This window comes from Lissotriton vulgaris, chromosome 1_1, assembly GCF_964263255.1.
Source record: "Lissotriton vulgaris chromosome 1_1, aLisVul1.2, whole genome shotgun sequence".
NCBI classification, from domain to species: domain Eukaryota; kingdom Metazoa; phylum Chordata; class Amphibia; order Caudata; family Salamandridae; genus Lissotriton; species Lissotriton vulgaris.
In genome coordinates this window covers 1447504140-1447530317 of record NC_141685.1, presented here as the reverse complement: position 1 = coordinate 1447530317, position 26178 = coordinate 1447504140, and positions in this window count along the sequence as shown.

Sequence of the window (26178 nt, the reverse complement as noted above, 5' to 3'; positions counted from 1 at the left end):
CGAATAAATAGAGCATTCTGATTGAAAAAGGGAACTTTTTTTTCCCTTGGACCATATTGCTCCCTCGGGAGTCATACTCCAAGTGAAGCAAGCAACATGTGAAAATGGTACTGGCAGTCATTACAGGAGTCAGATACTTAGCCCCCTATCTGAAGTTATAAAAAGCAAAATAATATAGGGGGCAGGGTACGGATACCCTGTCCCCCTAGGCCCCATGGGGGGGACCCAGAGGGACTAACATTTTTTCAAAGGCCAATTTTGGCCACGATCCTGGGGTACTTCTGTAGCACTCAAAAATAAAATGGTGATTCAATGCTGCATTCTTAAATTAAGGGGAGGGGTGATTGGTGCCCAGTCCCCAACCCAATTTTGGCCCCAAAGTCCCCAGGGACCAGATTATTAACTTTTTTATGTATGATAATTACTCAAAATAATGATGGACTGGGATGTGGCCCCATTCTGCAGCACACATAGAAGGAGTAGAATGCTATCAATGATTGTTTTGTGCAGGAAGATATCCTTTCCTTCACAAAAACAATCATAACTGCAATGCAGATATCCTTGCACCATGGTGCAAGGGTGCCTGTGTTGGGGCTAGACAGCAAATTGTTCCACAGTGCAGAGGAAAGCACAGGGATGCATCGAATGGCTGCAAATGCTACACATCCCTAAACGTTCCTAATGACGCAGCTCGGCGCAGCAAGATGGCTTGCAGAACCACACTGTGTAATTGTCTAGTAAATATGCCCCTTAGTTTCTGCAGGGTTCTACTACTGTTCTATGTGAAAAGCTGACACACTTATATGCAATGCCAGTTTATTAATAATCAAAAACAGTCCTAACATGACCATTAAAAATGCGTTCACATCTTCACTGGCATAACGTGCCCCATGGTTTAGTCAGTGTGCGTGTGTGTGTATATGTTATGTTATGTTATGTTATGTTACATACATTTGTAGTGCGCACTGCTGCCCCAGCTAAGGGGCGTCCAGGCGCATGGCAGGTAAAAATGCAACACCACAGGAAACACAACAGAAGGGAGAAAAGTGAATTTATTAAAACAAGAAGGTTTTTAAGGCTTTACGAAAGACCAACAGATCATCTAACAGTCGCAACTCTACAGGAAGGGAGTTCCAGAGCTCGGCTGCTCTGACCCGGAAGGAACGGCCACCAACCCGACACAGCCTGTATCGGGGAATCACAGTAAGTGCATGACCCAAGGATCTCAGGGGCCGAGTAGGCACATACCATGACAGAAGGTCCGCAAGAATAGGGGGACCTACTCCCCTCAAAATCTTGAACGCCATACACAGCACTTTAAACTGAATTCTGGCCTTGATAGGCAACCAGTGCAGTGATCTCAGAGTGCTGGAGGCAGAACAAGTACGGGGAAGGCCAACAATAGCTCTCGCCCCAGCGTTCTGGACGCGTTGGAGGCGGGTAACCTCAGCCACGTTGGACCCTACCAGAAGAGAGCTGGCATAGTCCAGGCGAGATAACACTGTAGCCTGGACTATCAGCTGCCTGGTGCGATGGTCAAAGAACTTCAAAACCGGGCGAAGCGACCGTATGATACCAAAGCAACAGGCCGCGATTTTCTTCGTGTGGCCAACGTAGCTGAGGGAGGGATCCATCCATACTCCTAAGTTCTTTAGTTCCGTGACCGGGAGGGGGGCCGGCCCCAGCTCCGTAGGCCACCATCTGTCCCCCCAAAGCTCCGATCTCTTGCCTGCGATCATGATCTCTGTTTTCTTAGCGTTGAGCTGGAGACAGTTGTTCTTCATCCAGCTCGCCACCGCCCTAAGTCCACTCTGAAACCTGGGGGCATCCCGGTCCGCATCCCCGCTGATCGTAACCGCTAGCTGAGTGTCGTCAGCATATGAGACCATAGTCATGCCCCATTGCTTGACGACCTCAGCCAGCGGTCTCACGTAGAGATTAAACAACGTGGGACTCAGCGAGGATCCTTGCGGCACCCCCTGTTTCAAAGGATGGAATTGGGACTGGAACGGTGGGACAGCAACGCTAAAGAAACGATCGTCTAGAAAAGACCGGAACCACTGGAGGGCAGGTCCACCCAGCCCAATCTCCTCCAGGCGATGCAACAGGATAGGATGCGAAACAGTATCAAACGCAGCGCTCAAGTCCAATAAGACGAGCGCTGCTGTCTGGCCCGCATCCATCACCGTGCGAAGGTGTTCAGCCATGGAGAGGAGGGCGGTCTCCGTGCTGTGTCCAGCACGGAACCCATTCTGGGTGGGATCCAAGATGTTAGCATGGATAAGGTGAGCCGAAAGAACTTTGTTGACATGGGCCTCCAACACTTTGGTCGGCCACGGGAGTAAGGAGATGGGCCGATAGTTTTCAGGCTTATCTGGATCCAGAGACGGCTTCTTCAAAATGGGAGAGACCACTGCCCGCTTCCAGCTAGCGGGTACCGTGCCTGATTCCAATGAGATGTTAATCAGGGAGTGAACCACGGCCCGTCCCACAAACGACTGCTCCCTAAAGAGAGTCGCTGTAAGCGGATCAGCGGGGGACCCTGATTTGACCTGCAGAGCCAGGAGGTCAAACCCCTCTGATGTCAGCGGGGGCAGCACGTGCAGGGTGGAATCACCATAGATGTTGATCGGGGGCTCAACTGGAGGCCCTGTACAAGGGAACGTCCGATAGATGTTTTGGACCTTTTCCAAAAAGAAACAAGCGAGAGCCTCACAGTGAGTGGTGGAGCCAGTCGTCGTAGTACAGGCACGCTTTGCCAAGAGATCCTTCATCACTTTAAAGATGGTTTTAGAGGGGTTGGAGCTGTTGCCGAATTCAGTAGCGTAGTAAGCTGCCCGAGCTTGGCAAACAGCCCGATGGTAAACTTTGACGGGGGATTAGTGGGTGTGGGGATTAGTGGGTGTGGGGTGGGTGTGTATGTGAGTGTGTGCATGCATGTGTGTTAATGTGTGTGTGGGTGTGATTGAAGCCATATTTAGGAAGATCTCTACAGATTTTCTAAAGAAATATCTAGTGAGTATGTTCCTTTTCACATTTCTTGCCTACTCATTGAATGTTGGTGACCAAAACTCATCAGTTACAAAGACAATATTACCTACTCCCATTTGAGATCACCTATGCTACTCATTAACCAGCGGGCTTCACTTTCACTACGACTCTCTTCAATTTAAGACACAGTGCCTTCATCATGGTTGACTTTTCTTGTGCAGCACAGCCCGATATCCTGTTTTATAAGCCTACAGAGCTAAAGTGAATTCATCTAGCCCGATATTTCTCTCAGTTGCTGCTTTATTTTTGGATAGCACAACTCAGAAACAGAAAAAGGTAGCTCTTGTCCACTGTTTCCAAGCTGTACTATCTGTAAATAAAGTACCAACTCAGAAAAATATTGGGTTAAATTAATTCACTTTGTGCCCTGGGCATGGAAAAAACCGAAAAGCTAGAAATGTCCGTTATCAGATGGGCCCTTTAAGAATTTCATAACTCCTCTATAGCTAATCATTGTGCAGCCACAAAAAATTTGTAAACTAAGGGGCATATTTACATGAAAATGACACAGCGCAGCGCTGCAAGCCATCTTGCTGTGCCATGCTGCATCATTAGAAAGGTGCAGGAATGTGTCGTATTTTCAGCAATACAACGCATCTCTGTGCTTTCCTCTGTGCTTCTGCACATTTGGCTTTCTAGCACCAATGCAGGCACCCTAGCACCATGGTGCAAGTGTTTCTGCATTGCAGGGATGATTATTTTTATGCAGAAACCGACACCTTCCTGCACAAAACAATCATTGATGGCATTTTCATTCTTCTATGTGTCCCATAGAATGCAACACACATGGTAAGAATTATACATGAGAACAAATAAAAGTATTTCTCTTCGTTGAGCCACTTTAATGCCTCCCCTAGGGAGAAGTTAAAATCTGATGCAGTCCCAGCTTTACAAAACCTTGAAAACTTGAAATGTGTCAAAAACCATGGGTGTTGCTTTGGAACACCCACAGCAACACCAATTGAATACCTCTTTGACGCAGAATAATACATAACAGTAGGGCATATTTATAAGGCTACGAAAAGCAACGCAGGGTGGCTTTAACTGGCCTTGGAAATATAGATCAGCATTGTGAGCGACAGGAGCATAAAAAAAAGTGATTTTCTGGTAGACAATGGGACCTTGTAAATATGCCCCTACGCATTTGAACTCAACTATGTGAGTTCCTCATTGTGGCAACCTTTTTTTTTTTTAATATTTTTTATTCAGAAAGAAAAAAGATTTAGGTTACAACACACCATGTATAAGTGTACACTCAGTGGCTTAAAACATCCGGTTTAACACAACAAAAAGAAAAAAAAAAGAAAAAACATTTCAGAATTAATCATCTTTTCAAACACTGTCCATCATAATGTATGATTTTCTTGAAATATATCCTAACCTATCCCCAACCGCCAATCAGCTATTGGTTTCCAAATCCGCATCCCTCTTTCCCTCCCCCTCCTACCTTTCCTTGCATAAATTGGGTTTTCCAGATTGTATGAGGACAATAAATTAGCCAACCAAACCTGTAGAGTCGGGGGGTTAGGGTCTAGCCATGCCCTAGCAATACACAATCTATATACTGCCATAGCCAAAAAAACAAACTCATGATGTTCACCTTCTTCTGGTACTATTCCTAAAAGAATGTGGACTGGCTTAAGTTCCAACTTGATCTTAAGTGAAGCCTCCATAAAATGTTCAAGATTTCGTAGCAGTGTGTGTAGTTGTGGGCATAATGCAAACATATGTATTATATCCGCCTCTGCTGAGTTACAACGCGGACAGGTTATACCCTCTGTTCCTCCCCATTTCGCTATCCTTGCTGGCGTGTAATATAGGGAGTATATAGTTTTATAGTGCTGCGACTGTAAAGATGCCGAACACAACACTGAACATCCTAGCTCCAAAGAATCCTGGAACCACCCTAGTTCTCCTTCCAGCTTTTCTGCCCATTTTTCACTGTGTTTATCCAAATCGTCCTGCATACCGGACACAAAGCTAGCATATAGACTTCTTATGGAACAGTCCCCCCCTAGTCTTATTTTTTCCATTATCTCTACTTTATTATAGCCAGCCGGACCTCCTTGCTTATTCCCTAAGAAGCTCCTAATCTGTAAATACTTAAAGAAATCCTTATTATTTAAACCAAACTTAGTACATATCTCCGAAAAGGTAGCCAAACCCTGGATCCCCCACAGATCTCCAATGCTTGTTACCCCCTTTTTCATCCAGCTTTCCATTACTCTATCTCCGAACACCTCGTCTGGGAATGACCTATTTTTAAACAGTCTTGTATAGCGGTTGAATCTTCCTAGCCCCACTTTCTTCATATATGCCGTCCATATCTTCACTCCTGCCTCAACCGTCTTATATCTGGTTCTTTTATAGCACCCGTATTCCACACAAGCCAGAAAGCAATTTTCAGCCTCTTCCCCTAATACAGCCTTATAGATTCTAGTAGACCCCTCTCTTACCCTTGAATCATCTCCCCCCCCTATTAAGCCTTGCATATATTGTATGGTCGCCGCCCAATAATACAGCTTGAAGTCAGGTGCACCCCATCCCCCTCTTTCCCTCGGAAGTGTCATATAGCGATAAGCCCTGCGCGTTTTCCCATGGGCCCAAATAAATTTATTAAGAATCCTCTCTAATGCTGAAAACCACTTTGCTTCGAAGAATAGTGGAATTGCCCTAAAAAAATACAAAAATCTTGGGAGTATCAACATTTTAATCACATTCGTACATCCCAGCAAGGACAGGTGAAGGTTGTTTAGTCGTTCTAGATCTGATTTTACCTTCGCCAACAGGGGGACCACATTATTCTGTACTGCTACTTCCAAATTCGCAGATATCTCTACCCCCAAGTAAACTGCTGAGTTAACCTTTCTTAAATCTACGTTGTTTTGGTCATTTAGCACATACCGATTGCTCACTATTTGGGTCTTGGTTTTATTTAAGCTATACCCAGAGACTTTCCCAAAAGACTCGGCCTCCCTTTCTACTTCCACCATTGCCTCATCTGGATATGGGGTTAGGATGGCCACGTCATCCGCATACGCCAAAATCTTCGCTTCCGACCCATTCAAGCTCATCCTAGCAATTCCATCATTCAATTCAAGCCGGCGCAGAAAAGGATCCAAATACAGCGCAAACAGTAAGGGAGACGACGGGCAGCCCTGTCTCGTGCCTCTTTCAATCCTAATTCCCTCTGAAAATCCCCTACACACCCTAATTCTAGCCGTAGGGTTCTTATACAATGCCTGCATTGCTTTGATATACCTGTTGCCAATGCCATTCCATCTCAATACTTCCCACAAATACTCCCAGGAGACTCTATCGAAAGCCTTCTCTGCGTCTAAGAAGATCGCAGCCATAGGGTCTCCTGGGGTACTAGCTGCGTCAAAGAGAGTTAAGACCTGTCTTGTGTGTTGCGTGGTGTCCTTGCCTGGTATGAACCCATGTTGGGAATGAACGACTAGTTCCTCAATAACTCCTGCCAACCTTCTAGCCAGAATTTTGGAATAGATTTTTGAGTCCGCATTCATTAGCGTTATTGGGCGGTATGATCCTGGCTGACTTAGTGGTTTCCCTTTTTTGGGAATCACCACTATATCGGCCCCCCCCCAGGAGTCGGGGATTGATTCCCCTAGCTGTGCCTTAATCATCACATCAAACATATCCTCAGTCAACAATTCAGAGAAAACTTTATAAAATTCCACTGGTAGCTGGTCGGGACCTGCAGCCTTTCCGGAAGGAAGAAGTTTTAATGCTTCTATGAACTCCTCTTTCTTGAATGGTTGCTCTAACTCCTCCTTCCTTTCTGGAGAGATACCCTCTGGGGCCACCCCTCTCAGATATCCCTCTATCTCATGCGAGTTCCCCTTTATGTTTTCCGTATATAATGTTGCATAAAACTGCCTGAAGACTTTCTGTATCCCATCTGCTCCTACCACTCGATTTCCAAATTGATCTATCATCTCGAGGATATCTGCTGCTGCTGCTCGCTGCCTGGTGCGAACAGCCAACAGGTGCCCTACCTTTTCACTGAACTCATATATCCCCTCTTTTCGGGCCAGATATTCCCCCACCGCCTTGGATAACATATGTTCAGAGGCCTCTGCCTTTAGTGACACCGTCTTCAATAACACTGGCTCTAAGGGGAGTTGCTGGTATATTGCTTCGCCCAACTCCCTCTCTACATTAAGGAGTTTCGTATTCCATTCCGCGATCTTGTTTTTTTCCTTTGTCCTTGCAGCTGCCCCATAGCTCATGGTCTCCCCTCTTACCCCCGCCTTAAAGGCGTCCCAAACTATTCCCGGGCTAGCGGTACCCCTGTTGAAATCCCAATAATCTCTGATCCATGATCCCATACGCTCTTTGTACCCCTCCTCCTGCAGTAATGCCCTTTCAAAAGTCCACTCCCTTTTTTCCCTTCTATCCAGCCCTATTTTAATTGTTAAAACCAAAGGGTTATGGTCTGAAATTAGGCGGGGGTATTTTTCTATTGAAACTGCATTAATGAGGGATCCAGAAACCAGAAAATAATCCAGCCTAACCATCCGTTTATGAGGGGCAGAGTAAAATGTGCTTCCATCTAGAGCTGAATGCAGCTCTATCCAAGGGTCGAATAAAGAGTTGTTACTAACCAAATCACACAATGCCCTATAGGTTCTTTTTTTCCTTCCTGCATAAAGAGTCCCTGACTGTAGGATAGGGTCTCTAAAATCATGTATGTTCAGATCTCCGCAAAGTATAATCGGTTCAGGCCAATTAACCAGCTCTGAATCTACAAATTGAAACACCTCCGGGTCATCTTGCGTTGAGCCATATATAGTTACCAAAGAAAACCTCACTCCCCTAAAAGTCAAATCCAACATGACCCACCGCCCCAACTCATCTTCCAGTTTTTTATTCACAACCATATCCCTAATCTTCCCTAGTATCGCGACCCCTTTAGTCCTTATAGCCTGTTTTGATTTAGCTAAGACTGTGAACCCTAGTTGCCCAAGCAAATAAGCCTGAGCCACCTCTATATGGGTCTCTTGTAAGCAAACTATATCCAGATGCAACCCCCCTAACAACGCCGCTACCCTATTTCTCTTATTGGAGTCATTTAGCCCACACACATTAATACTCGCAATTCTACAGTTCATTGCAAATTTTCAGTTTTCCAAGTGTCCCCAAATTTTTAATACAATATGCGTGACCATATAACCTATGAATCCTACCAAGTGTACTCACAACTAGCAAAAAAGAAGACAGTGTGGTGTGTTCAAACATTCCAAAAAAATTAACCAGTTTTTTTACATTTTTCTCCCCCCTCTCCCCCCCCCCTTGACCCCCCCCTCCTGTCCCCCCTTGTCCTTCCCACCCCAGCAGCTCCCCCCCCCCCTGTTTCCTGGCAAATAGGTCAATTAGACCTATGTGTGGTCGCTTTGGGTAGTGCTAATCGCACCCTCCTCCCCCCCGGGATCTCGCCAACCCATTGTATAGTCCTAGCTAGGTATCATCTCAGCAAAGTACCATTGCTCTGTTACCCTCCCTTTTGTGTTTTGAGGTCATCTAGGAACTGTTGGGCCTTAATCTCTGACAGAAAAAATCTAACTCTTCCCTTTGTTACGACCTTAAGCTTTGCAGGGAAGAGAAGATATGCTTCAGACCCCTGCGCCTGGAAAGGCGCTATCATTTGCCTTAGTCTCCACCTTCTCTCTACTGTGGCATGACAAAAATCGGGCCTGGCAAAGAAGGTGATGCCCCCTGCTGTACACCGTTTGTCGGGTCTGGCTTTCTCGATGATTTCTTCCCTTAGAAGGTAGTTACCTACATTAACAAGAATTGCCCGGGGTAGATTGCCCTGCCCTTCTCCTCCATAGCCTTTCTTTACTGCAAAGGGAAATCTGTGTGCCCTTTGTATCTCTTTATCCCACTGCCAGTCGGAGTCAGGAAATGCACCCTTTAACAAGCCAACCACAAAGCGTCGAGTATCCTGCCCCTCAAGCCCTTCTGCCACACCCAGGATTCTAACGTTGTTCCGCCTCTGGCGGTTTTCAAAGTCCTCCAGCTTCCACTGGAAGTCTTCAGATAGTTTTTCCTGGGCCGTCTGGAAGGTACGCCAAGTCCCAACATCATCCTCCAGTTTGCCAGTACGTTCCTCTACCTCTGTAACTCTGTCCGCGATCTCATCGTACAGCTTATTCATCTTCCTCATTGTGTTCTGAATCTTTTTTGAGGCCTGCCTCGCTCTCCGGCTCTCTGTCCTTGCTTCTGTTTGAATTTGTTTTAAAGTACTAAGCAGTATGTCAAAGGGGGCTGGTTGCGCTGTAGATTCGGAAGGCATCTCCTTCCTATTATTCTCCTCAGAATATGCTAGCGAGGTAGCGGAGTAATCCCATGTTAAACGATTGGAATCCCCAGATGGTGTCTCAGTGTGGCGTCTGCTTAGCATTGACAGTCTTTTCAGTTTTTTCCTGGTCGTATCATTGCCAGCCACACTTGATCCTGAGCTAGACAGCTCCTCTGAACTGCCCTCGGAGCTCTGGCCCATCTCCGAACCTTCATATGGAGAAAAAAACTCTCCCTCTGTTGAAGGCCCTTCCCCAATCTTGTTTAGGCTCTCTACGCAATGGACTTTTAAGCCAGGTGTGTTGCATTCCTCCCCCACCAGAGTTAAAGTGCCGCTCTTATCTTTATCTTTATCTTCTTTATCTTTGCCTAGGTCTGCTTTCAAGCCCAAACCCAGCTCGGTTTCCATCGTCAATATGGCCCCCAACATGTCTGAGTTACCTGTCAGGCCTCTCCTCCACCCTCCTTCTGGGGTCACTGTCTTTCCGGGTGCACTGCCTGGCATGCTCTCCACCGACACTGTCTCTGGTGCAGAGCTCCTCCTGCCGAGTGCGCCTGCCTGCCCCATTAGCAGAATGGAATTTTCCCTGCTCATGCTGTCAGAACCCAGGCTTGATGGTTGCGTAGCAACCCCACGTCCGACGCTCCCTGCGCCCTCAGCGTCCTCGCGGATGGCCCCGTCGGCTTCTGACACACTGCCGGCTGCAGAGATGCTGCTACCGCTGATTGCGCGCTCTTCATCACCGCCGGTAAGCTTAGGAGGGAAGACTCCAACTAATGTAGACTGGCGGAGCTGATCTCTGGGTTTATTTTTGCCGATTTCCTTTTCCAACTGCTTCGCGTCTGTATCGCTCACAGACGCTTCCACCCCTCGGCCGCCCTGACTCTTGCCGCTTGGAGTGTTTACCTTTCCCCGCGGTTCCAGCTTCTTCCTCGGGGGGAGGGCGGTATTTTTTCGGACCGCACCTGACGAGCGGGGAGGGCCATTCACATTGGGTACTTTTTCGCTCACCCCTGCTGTCGAGGCAGATTTCTCCGTAGCTTTCTCCTTGCTTTCCCTGCCATCCTTGCGCTGGCCTTCCCCCTTCTCCGGCTTTAGCGGTCGCATTGTTATTATTGCTTTTGTTTTTGCTTTTGCCTTTAGATGCAGGGCTATGCGGGATATATCCTTAAAGAGGGCTCTTACTGCTGCTGCCACTTGCACGCCTTGCCAGATATTCCTCTGCTCTTGAAAGGCAAGCCACCTCCGTGCTCTGTTCGCGGTCCTCAGCACGCTCAGCACGCTGTTATCAGAGTCAGCCCCGCTAAAGTCGGCTAAGTAGGTTGCAAAGGGCCAGTTCATAAGCAACATCAGAGACTTTGCTGATTTCACGCCGTGTCTCAGAGACTCATAATCCAGATGTTACACCCCGGTGCGGGAGAGGAGGTTAGTGCGACCGTTCAGCACTGTCCAGCCGCGGCCATCTTGCCCCCTAACCTCCTCATTGTGGCAACCTTACTTAAAAGGAGAACGTGCTTGTTAATAATCTTGAGAACGCCCCTTTTGAACTTTACATGATAATGAATATAATTCTATGCATGTACAAGAATTGGGTTATAATTTAAATGCTTTGGAAAATGTGCATTATCTAAATCATTCATATTCTTTAAAAATATCTTCACACCTTCAACGAAAACAACATTTCAGTAAGTGCTGAAATCATTAGAAGCTATCATTAACTTTCTGCCACAAAATAATGTTCGCTCTTAACTACATCTATAATATTGATTTTAATACAGCTTGAAATTAATTCATTACATTGAAAAAAAAACTATAGAACACTCCTTGGACATGCTTTCTGAACAAACTTAGAGCCATATTATCAAGAAAAGGCGATACATTATCGCCGCTTTTATCGGCAGGAAACTGCCGGTAAAGCAACGATAATTGGCTTGATAATATGCCCTTATGAATTCCCATGGAAGCCCAAGTTAACACCAGAACCTGGGCTTCTATGGGAATTCACAAAGGCATATTATCAAGCCCATTATCGCCGGTTTAGCGTCAGTTTCCTGCAGAAAAAAGCGGCGATAATGTATTGCCCTTTCTTGATAATATGGCCCTAACTTTTTAAAGATGACACAAAAGGAAAATACACCTAATTCAATTACATAATTTAACTTATCTGTGGCTATCGATCTTCCAGATAAAAAACTCTAGACAAAGGAGTATATTTACAAGTTCCAAGTGCCACCGTAACATCAGAATTTTGGACTCTCCGGGGTCGCGCATTGCTGAGTCATATTTACAAGGCCACGCAAATCTACCCTGTGTGGCTTTTTATGGCCTTGTAAATATTACCCCTTGCATTGCCCTGTGTGACAGGAGAGTTCAATGGGTGTTGCTATAGGCTTTCCCACGGAACTCACACGGATTCTGGCACATTTCCAGACTTGCAAGGTTTTGTAAACCTGAGAATACGTCAGATTCTAAGGCCTCCCCAGTGGAGGTGTTAAAGCGGTGCAACAAAGAGAAATATCTTTATTTCTCTTTAGTTTTTGCTCCTTCAATGTGCAGCACACACAAAAGGAGGAAAATGCCATCACAGATTGTTTTTGTGCAGGAAGGTGCCATTTCATGCCCAAAAACAATCATCATTGCAAAGGAGGCACCCTTGCACCATGATGCAACGGTGCCTGCATTGGCATTAGGCAGCCAATTGTGTGCCAGAGCAGAGGAAAGGACAGGAATGCGTCATATTGCAGTAAATATGATGCATTACTGCATCTTTGCTAATGTTGCAGCTCAGCGCTTTTACTTATGTGCTGGGTCATTTTCTAGTAAATAGGCCCCAGAGTTTTTTAACTGCACTTCAGATATCGATCGAATATAAACACCATTGTAACAGTTCCACTTGAATGAACATGTGCCGAAAAACACAGACCACAAATATCGATCACAATATCGAAACAATCCTGTTCAATCAAATAGTTGAGTATTTTTCTTAATAAAGCTTATGAACATGCAAGTTTGAAAATGCATCAACAACATTTCAAAACTGTGTAGCCCACAATGCATCTGTAAATATCGAAAGCCCAGACTTCAGCAAGTACTATTTGCAATACAGATCAGATGCCTGATTAGATGGCTTGCATTTCAGTTTATTTAATACTATTCATTAAGATATCTTTGGCCATAAACGTTTGTTTATGTGCAAAATACTTAATTTACTCCTGCCAAGAAATCCCAAAATTATTGCTGGTTGTCGTAAATCAGATTTCACTGCCACTTTTGTGGACAAATCAGCAATAGTAACTCCAAGGAAGAGAGGTGGGAAGTGGAAGTTAGAACGCATGGTCTGCCTTGTATGTTTCTGAATGCCAACAAACATGTGCTTTCTACCCAGCACAGATTTGTAAACATACCTCTGGGGATGTTTGTGAATTGAAAAAAATGTTTCAGGGGAAGATGTAAACTTACACCCATACTTTTACTTTCTTCCACGAATAGAATCATATATGTATAGTAATGATGCAATTTTCCACAATTTGCACTGCCTTATAAGAGCAAAATCAATATTTCCGCCCCTGAACCTGTGCAAAACTTTTGTACCAGTTGGTACAAAACTACACCATTAGCAGTGAAACATATGTAATGCAGATATGACCTGAAAAACACAGGCCTCTTCTAACCTTTTATGTGCGGAGTTCTCCTCCCGACTGCTGAGTTTCCACACTCATAAACTTACTATTAGAATGCCTTATTGTGAATACTGGAAAAGGGTGAACTTACTCATACTTATAAGTTTACCTTGATCAGCCGCTCTGAGTCTATATTACTAAATGATGTACAATATTGAAAAGAAATCTTGTTCATAAAAATCTGTGTTCCTCATTTGTAGCCATGTTAATATAGTGTTGAATTTAATGTTGAGTAAGCTAAAGGGTTGGTGCTGCCACTTTTGCTTTTTTTAGTTCAATATTCTCCCACATTCCCTTAGTGAAATCAAATAATCTCACTTTTTAATCCCATTTGCTCAACCAGAACACTTGGTTCTTTGAAATATTTTATGGTACACATGATCTCAAATGATTTCTTTACAAAAATTAAACCATGGGATTTTCTGGACACCATCTAGTGTCAGGCAGTCCCAGATAACCATCCTGTTCAATGATGCTCCCGACTTTGATCAGGCAGCTCATCGCAGGAGAAAGGTACTGAGGGGCATATTAGCAAGGAATAGCAAAATTTATCGCAAAATGCGCTTAGTGCGTTTTTTTTATCGCTTCCTATTGCTGAACATGTTAGCGGAGAAAATATGCTATTAGCAACGTTTTTCTCCATTGTGCTAAAATATCCAGCGAAAAGCACGATTTCCAGCGATATTCACGCATTAACGCCAATGGGGACTTAACCTGAAAATTCACCTCCCATTGGGAAAACAGGTAAGTCATGTTTTAGCAGGCGTTAGATTATAGCGATAATCGCTCTTAGCACAATTTTTTTTCTTACTTTGCCTACCTTGCTAATAGGCGATAGCTGTGTTAGCGACTGCTTTCAGTCGCTTACAGTTTGGGTACGCCCACTTTGCATGTCATTAGCGATAAATATCACTGACATGCAAAGCGGGCCCCAAAACAGTCGCTATCGCCTAAAAGCTGTCGCTAACTGCTGTTAGCGACAGCTTGCTGATTGGGCGATAAAAATATTGCCGCTTTAGCGGCAAAATGTGCCACTAAAGCGGCGATATAGCCCTTGCTAATATGCCCTAAGGTGAGTACGTTCCTCACAATATGCAATACCCATTTCTTCGTGGCATATAAAATTCGCACTGCTGAAAGTAACAGCTGACATCCTTTTCAAACACTTGTTTTCCATATTCTGCCATACATCCACATCAAAATACCACCTAATTCCTGCACTATGCCATGCCCCTGACTTTTACTGCTATATATAGCGTACATCACCTATAGTCACTTTGTACCAAACCTTTATGCAAATCTAAATATTGCTTCTATATTTTTTCAAAAGACATTCTTCTGGCTGCCAACAGGAATTTCCAGTTGTTGTAACAACTGAAAAGAAGACATATATAAGAAAAAGCATCTGTAGAATAAAGCTTGTTGCCTTTAACAAAATGTGTACCAGCATTCTTCTTGGCTGTGCCATTATTCATGGTAAAAGACTTCCCTTTGTTCATGCTGAGCCCTAAATAATCCATAAATATAGTAAAATTGGCAAGAAGAATTTGGAGGCCATTCCTTGTGTGTCATTAAAACTATATTGTCTGCATAATGCAAGACAGGCAAAGGGCGGGCCCCAACATGTGGCATATCACCAGCTATCTCCACAAGGAAATATATGATATTATTTCAATACAAAGGTAATAAAAATGGGGCTAAAATGCAACCCTGCCACTCCACTATAATCACTTTGAATAACTCACTATACTCTCTCTTTCTTCTGCATCTCACTTGTGCTGTGGTCTCCACATACAGTTGTCATATAAACAGTATTATTGATTCCTCTACGCACGTCAGCAAATAGGCCCCATAGTTTAGAATGGGTAACACAATGAAAAGCACATGACAAGTCCATGAAAGCCAGATGAATTGACCCCCGTTTTGTCTATGGTGTACTTGCTAATGAGAAGTTTCAAGTTCATGCACTGATCAATGGTACCTACTTCCTTACAAAAAGTTGTCAAAAGTATTCTCCACACCACCTTAAAGGTCAAATCTAGAGCAGACCGTAACCGCTTGGATCAGATTTCTTTCTCTTTTTAAAAATTGGAATTTTAACAGACTAACTCCAGGTAAGAGGCAGACCATATTTTACCACAGCCTCCAAACCATTTATTACTAACAGTACCCAGAAATCAATACTGTCTCCAAACATGTCAATTGATAGACCGTTCAGCCTTGGACCTTGCCCTTTCCTACTACTCTCAATAGCACTTCTAACCTCATCAATATCCAAATACAAGGGGACAGATAATTGAGCTATCTTGCAAACCTGGGTCCTTCCGCAAGGAAACAGTGACTGTCATACTCTAATGAGTAAATCAGTGCTAAATGTTTGATCCACTGCTACAGACGAATACCTGTATCCACTATCAGACAATTAGGCTCCCTAAAAAAGAGGAATTGACAATTTTCCAGAATGCAGAACAATCCAGCTTCTTGCTAGCCTGTAGGAGTTACTTTCCTGCACCTCTCCAGCACTTCCTTATAGGCTCTCCTGCATGTCTTAACTTTTCAAAGGTCTCAAGGGACTCTCTTCAGTGTCCCTTTGAGCTTGGTGTGTGCCCTATTTGATACAGATTGCTAGTTCTGCATACACAATGCAATCTTACTATATTAGATAGAAACTCACCAGTATCTATTTTATCACACTAAAGTGGTAATTCTGTTTCATGTCCCCATCTCTAAACCTTGGAAGGGCAAATTTGGCTTTGCACACATATACTTGCACATATCCTCCCACTTTATTGTCAAGGAAAGCTGGTTATGATCACTCATACTGGAGGGGTGCATTTGGAAGTCATCTATAAACAAATTGAAATTCTCAGATATCAACACAAAGTCAATAACAGTTAAGCAGCCTTTACCAACAATTGTCAATGGGGTAATTCATGTGAGGTACAAAAATCATTAACATATACTTATTCTATGCATCTCTATAAGTATTAGCAATAAAATGTGACAACCCCTCTTCATTGTTATTAATCATACCAGAAAAAAGCTTGGCCTCTCATGTACACTTATAAATATTAAGATCTGCTTGCCATTCGATAAAAATCTCAATTTCTCTGTTTTCTGAAAGTATCTTCAGATCACTTCCCAAAGTATATATAACATTAGCACTGGTATAGTTCAAAATATTAATGTAACAGTTAACTAGCAGGAGATTCCTGCTACAGATAAATTCAAACCTAATTATTTGATAATAGGTGAGTCTAAAGATTTCTTGGTCACCATACATGAAAGGGTAACAGATAATAAAATATCCAGCCCACCATGTAGCCCTGCAATGATTCGATCTACAAGCTGGGGTACACATGGCATAATAACCATACAAACCAAAGGGGTCAGTTGCCAAGGTTTCTTGAAACATAGGACAGAGTAATCCTTAATGTAATGTATCCTGTACGGATTACCTAGATTTACCAGACCTCAGTTATATTCCAGCACAGAGCCTTCAGCCATTCTTTGGAAACAACTGTGTTACTAACTTTTTTACTAACAAGCGTGCCTGAATTAACCTCTATCCTATTTGTGTGGGCAGTTATTGTCTTTCGCTTCACCCCATATACAGTGGTATACACGATTATCTATTTCCCATACTTGGCTTGACCCCCATCACCTGTGTACCCTGTTGAGGAAAAGCTTTGAGCAGTGTAAAATGTTTATATGTGTTTGCTTTTTTCTGTAATATGAATGAGTGGTCACTATTTTGTGAATACACCTTACCTCAAACAGGGAACTAGGGAACAGTGCTATAGTTACTCGGAGCTAATGAGTGGTAAAAAAACAACCCAGTGGCACCACTGTGATCCTGTTAGCATCTAGCAAAGAGGGAGTTAGGAGAGCTAGGGCTTTTTCTATGTAATGTAAAGAACTAAAATTAACCACCATATAATCCTCCCTACACTCTTTCCGTCCCGGCCCAATTCATAGGACATGAATAACCAAAATAATACCATCCAGCAGTTGGTGAAACCTTCTCACTCTTCAGCAAGGCAATGTCTCATGTTATTCCTCAGGTCTCTCCACCCCTCCTTTTGATATAATCTAAGACAAGTGATCCCCTTTAAAACAATCACATACAGGGTCACCTCCAGTGGCAATTGTAGGAAAGTACTGTCATAGGTGCTGTGTGTTCCTCCTCTGATGTTGAGCCCCATGGACTGTAGAGTTTGCAATCAGAGAATGGGTCCAGCTCTCTCCGGGTTTTCCCTCTCTTTATTCATCTCTACTATCAAAGCCTTCAGCCCATTAAACACTGGCCTGGTTGCTCCCAGGATGTTACTGTCTTGCGATTGCATGAACCAATAGATTGTTCTCTATATTCCTCCTTTCCAAAACTAGATAGTGTTTGTTTAGCCAGGTCAAGACAAGCAGAGGCTTACAAGATATCAATTCTATAAAAGACCAAAAAAATGGCACACTGGCAGTGTGGGCTTGAGAAGGGCTCACTGGTGTAGTATTTGTTAGTCCTATTGTCACTCAAAACGCTCAACTTTATGTGGCCCCACTGCCCCTAAGCCACTGTAGTACACATTCAAAACTACAAAAGAAAAGTAGTGTTAAAATCAATCTGTGATTGTCCTTTCAACTAATCCAAGGATTATATTGCTAGCCCTGATGAAGGCCCTGAGGGACAAAACACGTTGGCTGGGCTGATGGCTGGGCTGATTGGATTGCTTCATATAAAAAGCATTATTCGAATAAAGTTGGATTCAAAGAGCTACACAAGACTCCTGAATGACTTCTTTGAGTTGGATCTCTATGAACTATTGAAGAAGCAATATAATCCCTGGAATTGTTGAAAGGACAGTCACAGATTGATTTTTAATGCTCCTTTTCTTTTGTAGTTTTGACTCTATTAAAGACCAGCTTCACTGAATCCCTCACATAAGACTCTAATGAAGGGCATGAGTCTTCCTTTATTTCCTGTACCAAATGCTTTAACCCCTTCAGTGCTCCCGTTGGCCGACGGGAGCACTCCCTCCCCAGTGCTACCATCGGCCAATGGCCGACACAGCCCTACCCACCCTTTAGAATGCCCACTCCGGGGCGGAAAAACTGCTGCGGTTCAGGCGTTAAACATGAGGTATCCAGTTTCTTTTGTCCAAGGTCCCTGCTACTTCCTTAGTTTTCTTGTTCTCGCCCTTAGGTGGGCCTGCCCCCCTTTCTCAGTGAAATGTCTAGTTTTGAAGCCTCCTTTTAACAATTTTGCTGAAGGAAGTCCATCATTATCAATTGGCAAAGCCAATCCTATAGACTGCGAATCAACTACCACACATCAGTCATTGGTCCCTGGAGTGTGGCCTACTGGATGTTTACTACATACTTTAGGGGAAGGAATACGATCATTTAGATAAGCTGCTTCCTTCGCTGCCTGCTGAGAGTTCCCAAGTCTCTCTTGAACAGTACTAATTTCCTCATTTATGGCCCCTTTAGCATTAGTTTGAAAAGGTTACACTGATGGGGGTCACAGAGGTCTCTTTAACTGGTCATAGATCCGCACATTTTCTTTTTTCCTTAGTTCAGTTCAGTTCAATCCACTTTATTCGATTAATTAAAATCATGAAAGTACATTGTAAGTTTAAACAAAGATGGACTAATCCACATATAAAAACACTTTTATAAATTCATTGTACTTTATTCCATATCCATAAAATACCATAAGTGGATAAAAACTGTTAAATTTAAAATAGGCTGAATAGTTCTACAATTGATATACTAACACTTCTTTTTTTGTGTGCTACATACGTCAGCCACAAGAAACCTAGAAATGGCAAACATATCCAAAGGGTTACTCAGCATTTGTAGGTGGAGCAAAGCAGGTTTAACTTGCAAAAAACCCTTGCCAGTCAATATAGGGTTTAAAAACTTCCTACAAATTTCATTAAAAATATCACAACACATCATAGTGCATAGTGTCTTGAGCGGAATGATTGTCACATTTACAGGGAGCTGCATCCTCTGGTTTAGACCATATAGGATACTCACCCAAAGTGAAGTGGATCAAATTAAAATGGAACCTAGTCAATAGCCAGCGATGAAAGGCCATACTCACCAATTTCAGATAGGGTTCGATAAGCAAGGTTGATTTGGTTAAAAAGTGAGCCCTAACTAAGGGCTTCTTCATCTTCTGTTCTTCCTGTTCCATCATCAATAAATTCATAAAATTCATCTTGATCGACTTATCATCTTCCTTACAAATTCTGTCTGGTGGTTCAAATAGTTCTTGTCGCCCAAATTTAAAGAGCACGTGCTTAACATAAGACACCCACTTGATTTGCTAGCTTTCTCCAGTTTGACACAGTCCAGGAGGATTTGATGATTCAGTGTCAATTCTGGGTTAAGCCAAGTTTTAAGCCAGCACAATAACGGGGCAGTTCTTGTAATATCCGAGACATAGCCCTGCCCCAATTCTTGATGTACAGAGAAAATTGGGGTTGACTGGGGTACAGACCAAAAGTCTACACAAAAATGTATTTTCAATTTGTTGGAACCCCTCTTGCTGTTTAAAACCCCAAATTGAAGAACCATAGGAAGCAATGGCAAGGCACTTTGAGGAGTATACCTTAAGGATGGCTTCCACCGGCCTGGTCCCCAGGCGCTGGCCAAACCCTAACAAGGATGATGTAGATCTTGAGGCTGCTTTTTTTAAAAATTTCTCTTGAGGGGCCCAAGAGCCTCTCTCGTCAAATAGGACTCCAAGGTATGTAAATGAAGACACCCTAGTCACTTCCACCCCATTACAATAAAAGGCCTTAGTTTTCCTGTAGCTTTTACCAGTAGTCATAATATGGGATTTCCCAGTGTTAATAATCAAGTCCAGTGACCTCATATAAGCCCCAAATGCATCCAATAGCCTCTGTAGGCCTATCACGGTCCGCACTAGAATTACGGCATAATCCGCGTATAGGAGAACTGGGACCATACATTCTCCTACACACAGAAGGTTCGGGCTCACCTCTGTAATGGATTTATCCAGAGCATTGATGTATAAGGTGAAAAGCAAGGGCGCCAATATTCAACCTTGTCGGACGCCCATCCTGCGAGATCCTAACAAAAGCTAAAAGGTCCTGATGGAGATCGGCCAGAAAATAAACTAAACACGGATCGATCCCCATTTCTAACAGAATACTCCACAGCTTCGATCTGTTAACCAGGTCGAACGCTGAGGATAGGTCCATAAATGCCATCTGGAGGCATCCTTCTTCAGCTATTGTGTATTTGTTTATTAACAAATACAAGTTAAGACATTGATCCATGGTGCTTCTACCTTTCCTGAATCCATATTGTAAATTGGAAAGGATCTTGTTGTCATTGGCCAGGTCAGAAATTTTTGCTACCTAAGATATTTACCGCTGAATAAATCACTGATATGGGTCTATAGCACAACGGACACCCTCTCTGGCCTTTTTTTAAAACATGGATAATAGTTGAGTGGGACCAGGAAAGAGGAAACCCTTGCGACCCAGACTCGTTAAAAAAATGTGCCAATATTTCCGCCCAAAATATGGGATCGGATTTATAGTCTGCTGGCAATCCATCAGGACCTGGAGTTTTATTACTAGAGGTCTCCTGTATAGCACTCTCAATATCTGCCAAAGAAAATACAAATGGTGCTATTTCCAGACGGGGAAGAAGCATTGAGGAGGAACATGATGTCTCAACAGAGCCATAGATTCCTTCAAAGTGAGCCAACCACTGTTCCTCAGAAATATTATCCTAATTGTCGTTCTCCAATTCTGAGAATAACGGGGTATTAACTATGGCCCAAACTTTGGAGCTATCCTTCAACACCTCCACGGATAGGAGAGAATTCCAAGCCTTTGTCTTAATCTCAGCCTTACGTGATTGGACAGCTAATTTATACTACTTCTTTAGGCTCACTATCCGGGCCTTATCACGAGGTACACTTTTCAAAGCCAAAATAGGGGAATGATGTGAGCGGGAGCACTTTTCACCAAAACACCTTTTCAAACATGTTCCTTTGGGTCTGCTAGCAATAGACCGGTCCTTAGTGATCTGATTACATATAACCCCAAAAGCAGTAAGAACCTCAATATTTGAGTTTGGGGAGTCTGCCCATATTGGAAGTTCACTTTGCACCTTTGAACACAGGGCTATAAAAAGGAGTCTGGAGTGACTTGATCTCATTTTAACCTCCTCCCTTGACCCCGAGATACCAATAGATTTCTATTCCGAATACCACCTGCCTTATCCATAAAGCCACAGCTACTATCCAGTACCAGTACCACAGGATTATGGTAGCTGAAGGAAGACACCCTGGCATTATAAAACTCTACTTTGTCTAATAACTGAGGGGACAAAAATATATAATCGATGATGGTATCATTATTCCTTGACTTCAATGTTGCACACCGGTCTAGGGAGTTAATAAAAACGGGTTCAAAGAGATCGGCTACTGCCAAAAGATTTTCCAAGGCCTCCCCCCGAGAATTATTGAGAGATTGTGCCCTAGCTCATCCTCAATGAAACAATTCAGGCCACACAAATGTATATTAAACTCACCCATAAGTACTACATAATAAGAAGTGGATTGATTTAGTTTATAATCATCTAAAAAGGAATTGAAAAAAACAGAAATGTTGATTCCTAAAGTCAGATTCCCCAGAATTGTAGAAATTTACAAGCAATAGCTTAGGATGATAAGGGGAACTAACTTCAACTGCTAAACAGTTTGGATTGTCTACCTCAATACTTTCAAAAGAGCCCTTTAATTTAACAGAAAGTAAGAGGGCCAGGCCACCAATAGCTCTACCGGCAGTTGCTGGCCAGGCAGGTTGAAAATGGGAGCTAAGCCGTCCATCGAGAAGTTTTCCCCAGTGTCCCATGTCTCCTGAAGCGCTATTATATCAAAGGATCTAATGTAATCCAGCCAAATTGGGTCATCTTTTTTTGATCTGAAACCCGCAATGTTCCAGCTTAAAATAGTGCATTTAGTCAAAATTTCCACTCTGGTCACCTCTGACCCTGAACTATAAGGGGGTTTTCAGGCATACACTCAATCTTCTCCTCAAGTCAATTGTTACCATCCCAAAGAGACACATGGCGAGACTCTATTTGAGAGGGGTAAAGGTTCCACAGCAGCTCCAGACACATACATATTCTGAACCAGAGATCCAGAGAGACAGTCCCCCTGGATAAATCAGAACTTTTTACTAAGCCATCACTTGGGAAATACCGCTTTGGGGATGAACGGTGATTTCTTAGTTCCACCACCCTTTTTACTTTATAACCTTCCTATGGGCGCTAATAAAATCAATGCAATCCACTTTCCCACAGGCGGGGCTGGTGGTGTCAGGAGATCTGAACATGTTCCTTCTACTTAAGGACAATGCCCTTAACAGCAACCGAAATAAACGGAATGACAAATCCATCCCTCCAATGGTATCATACCATCAAAAAAAGGATAAGCACGGCCAGCAGTGCGCACAAATGCTCTCCGAAGTCGGACTTATCGTCCTTAATGGCCGCTTTCCCCAAGATCAACCTGCGTCCCTAACCAGAACAACTAACCAGGCCCAAGCCGTTTTAGACTACACCATAGTGGACTTAGACGTCTTACAAACAATAGTTTCCTTCAGCATAACTCACCGGTTGGAGAGCGACCACAGCCCACAATCAATTGTACTGAGCCATCTACCCATTAGGGCATCAGCATGCAATGATCTGACCGAACCTTCGTGTCTATACAATCTCAAGCGATTAGTATGGAACGGAAAGAACGCCGAAGAAATAACGGCACATGCGAAAAGAGCGCATGCGGAGGCTACCGGGAACAGTCAACCGTCTCTTCAGGATAAGTGGGAAAAGATCATCACCACCCTAACAGAAAGATTCGGCCACCAAACACACACAAATAAAAGGAAACCATGCAAGGCACTCAAGGCGCCCTTAAGCTCAATACTGAGTAAAAAAAGGATTCTAAACCAAGAAATAAGAAAGTTATCAAGAAAAGGCACGATAAAGGCTGATGAGACCAAGCGCCAAATCTACAACCTACGACAAAAATATAAAAAAGACGTTTGGCTAGAAAAATTAAAACAACAAACAGAAACTTGGCAACAACTATTAGAGTCAAGCAAATCAAATAACAACAGGAAATTTTGGGCAGACATCAACAAAGTAGCAAATGGAGCCGCACAGACCATTAATTCAAACATTCTACAGGAAGACTGGATCCAGCATTTGGAGCGAACACAACAGACCAACCTTCAATCATGGGACTCAAATTATTCTCCGCACCAACAATATGAAAATCACGAAGTGGCCCAAAACTGCGAAGAACATCGGTTCACACCATCCCAAGTTCATATGGTCATCAAAAAACTAAGGTCAAAAGGTGCGCCAGGCCCAAACGGTTTGCCAAACGGCCTCTTCAAATTTGACCAATCCTTTTGGGCAGAATACCTTACTCCCTTGTTCAACAACACCTTTCAAACAGGAAACATCCCTACATCATGGAGAGGGAGCATTTTACACCCAATATATAAAGCAGGTGCAAGAACAGACCCAGCCAATTATAGGCTGATCGCCCTAATCGACGTGGAGTCAAAAATTTACGCATCTAATCTCCTGAGAGATCTGGAAGACTGGGTTAGTTCCAAACATATCCTTCCAATCACCCAGACGGGGTTTAGGCCCGGAACCAACACCACATGTAATCTTCTAGCTTTAAACCTCCTCGTCGAAAGAGCAAAGGAAAGGTCAACAAAATTGTACACCTGTTTCGTAGATCTAAAGGCGGCGTTCGACACTGTCCCAAGGGAGATCCTATGGCAAAAGATGGCCAATTGGGGCACTCCTCCGAACTTGTTACGAGCAATAATAGAATTATACTCATCCACCTGGGTCAAGATCAAATTAGGCACTGGAGATAGAACAACAAAAAAAATCCCCACCCTAATCGGCCTGAAGCAGGGATGCGTATTAGCCCCAACCCTTTTCAACATCTTCACCGCCGACCTTGATAAGCGCATCGCGGAGACACAAACTGACCCGCCAAAGCTAGCTCAATACAAAATAAGGAGCTTACAGTATGCCGACGACATAGTTCTCTGCAGCCAGACCCCTTTGGGTCTTCAACGCTCCATCACAAAATTGCATGAATACATCTCTGCGAATCGCCTGCAAATTAACTATAATAAAACAAAGATAGTCTGCTTCTCATCCCGGCAAGGACGACAACCCTTCAAATGGCACATCGCGGGTAACACCATAGAGTCAAGTAACTCTTACAAGTACCTGGGGGTAGTGGTCGACTCAAGCTGGTCATTAAAAACTCACCAACTGCATAGAAAAGCGCAGTCCAATAAACTACGGTTTGCTCTAATGTTACTGAAAACAAAATTGAAATGCCCCTCCAACCTTTACCTCTTGAAAGTGATTGAGGCAAAGTTTTTACCCTCCCTCACGTACGGTTCAGAGCTATTCAGAGGCAAAGACGCAAACTTCTTGAACTTACAACAGTCAAATCTGTTCAAATACATCTTTTACATACCAAGGTCTGTATCACAAGCGCAAGTACGCCTGGAATTTGGGCTTTCAAATCAGCATCAAGTCAGGCAGGCCGGGATACTAAAAATGTGCTGGAAATTAAGGGCAGCAAGTGAGGACACGCTGATGGGCCATTGTTGGTGCGAAATTAACAACCGAACAAATGCAAAAAACGTATGGAAAACATCTTTGGAAGACGCACTGACACAACTTAATATGCGAGAGGCATGGAATACAAACCACCCCTTTATGGCCTTCAAAAAAATAGCCAACAGTACAGCAAAACAAAAATCCATGATTGTTGACAAAGCCGCCCTCGCAAATAAAAAACATGGCTGGACGGTGCTAGCCACGTATGAGAGAAGTGCCCCACAACCATACCTAGTCAACTATATAACACCGTCCACACAACAAATGCTCCTTCGCATACGTCTGGGCACCTACACCACAAAGGATCAGACCCCAGCATGGAAGCAAACATGGCAAACATCGCTATGCAGACTGTGTGGCCGTTCGGAAGAAACACTGACTCACATCCTGTGCATCTGTCCATCATTGGCTAGTTTGAGACGTTACTACCTATTACAAATATTTCGTTTTTATCAAATCAGAACATGCAGGCCTGCCGTCATGCTAGCACTGAACAGTTTCCAGTTGCAAACGGCCTGTAGGGCCTCCAAATTCTTACAGAAGGCGAGCCTCCTAATCCAGAAAACTGAAAAAAAAATGGTGCGGACCAAGTCCGAATGATTGATATGTTAGGTGAGGCTCAGGCCGCAGTCGATGTAACACTGTTTTTTAAAAAAAGAACTTGTTTTTTAAAGAGTGTAAATGCATTTTAACCAAGGCTAGTTCGTATAGTGTTTTGTACTCAATCTTGTAAAGGTTTTAATTAACCATATGCAATAAATATTTACTTACTTACTTACTTACTTACTTACTTCCTATGGGGGATAAAAAAAAACGAAAGGAGCTGCCCTTATAACACCCCTCTCTAACCCAGAGGCATCCCATAGCAACCTATCTATCATGTCCCTCCTATTCCTTTTTTCCTTAGTAACAGCCAATCTCTGCAGGATACACAATCAAACCTGGATCAAAAGACGGACCTCTTTCAGCCATTGACAAGTGTAGATGGGCCCACCCTTGGCCCAGGCTTTGCCCACCCTCGGCCCACGCATGTCTCATATGCAAGGAACAATGGACATGAAATATCGTACTTGTGCAGAGGCTGCTAGCACTCCAGCAGCATCACAGCGGTGGGCCTGTTTTATGTTAAAGGTATGTTGTGCTGCACTTCTGTGACTTGAAATCATAGGCTAACAAATGACATGTTTTTTCATGAAGCCAACTACATTGTGTCCATTAACCCCCCCCCCTGCTGATGACGGAACCGCTCCGTCATCAGCTACAGTTGGGCTGTGCTGATGATGGAGCGGTTCCATCATGGCCCGGCCGCCGCGCCTGCGCGGCGCTGATTTCGCGCCTGCGCGGCAGTTTTAATGAGCGGGGCGGGTCATGACGGAACCGCTCCGTCACCAGCACAGCTCAACTGTAGCT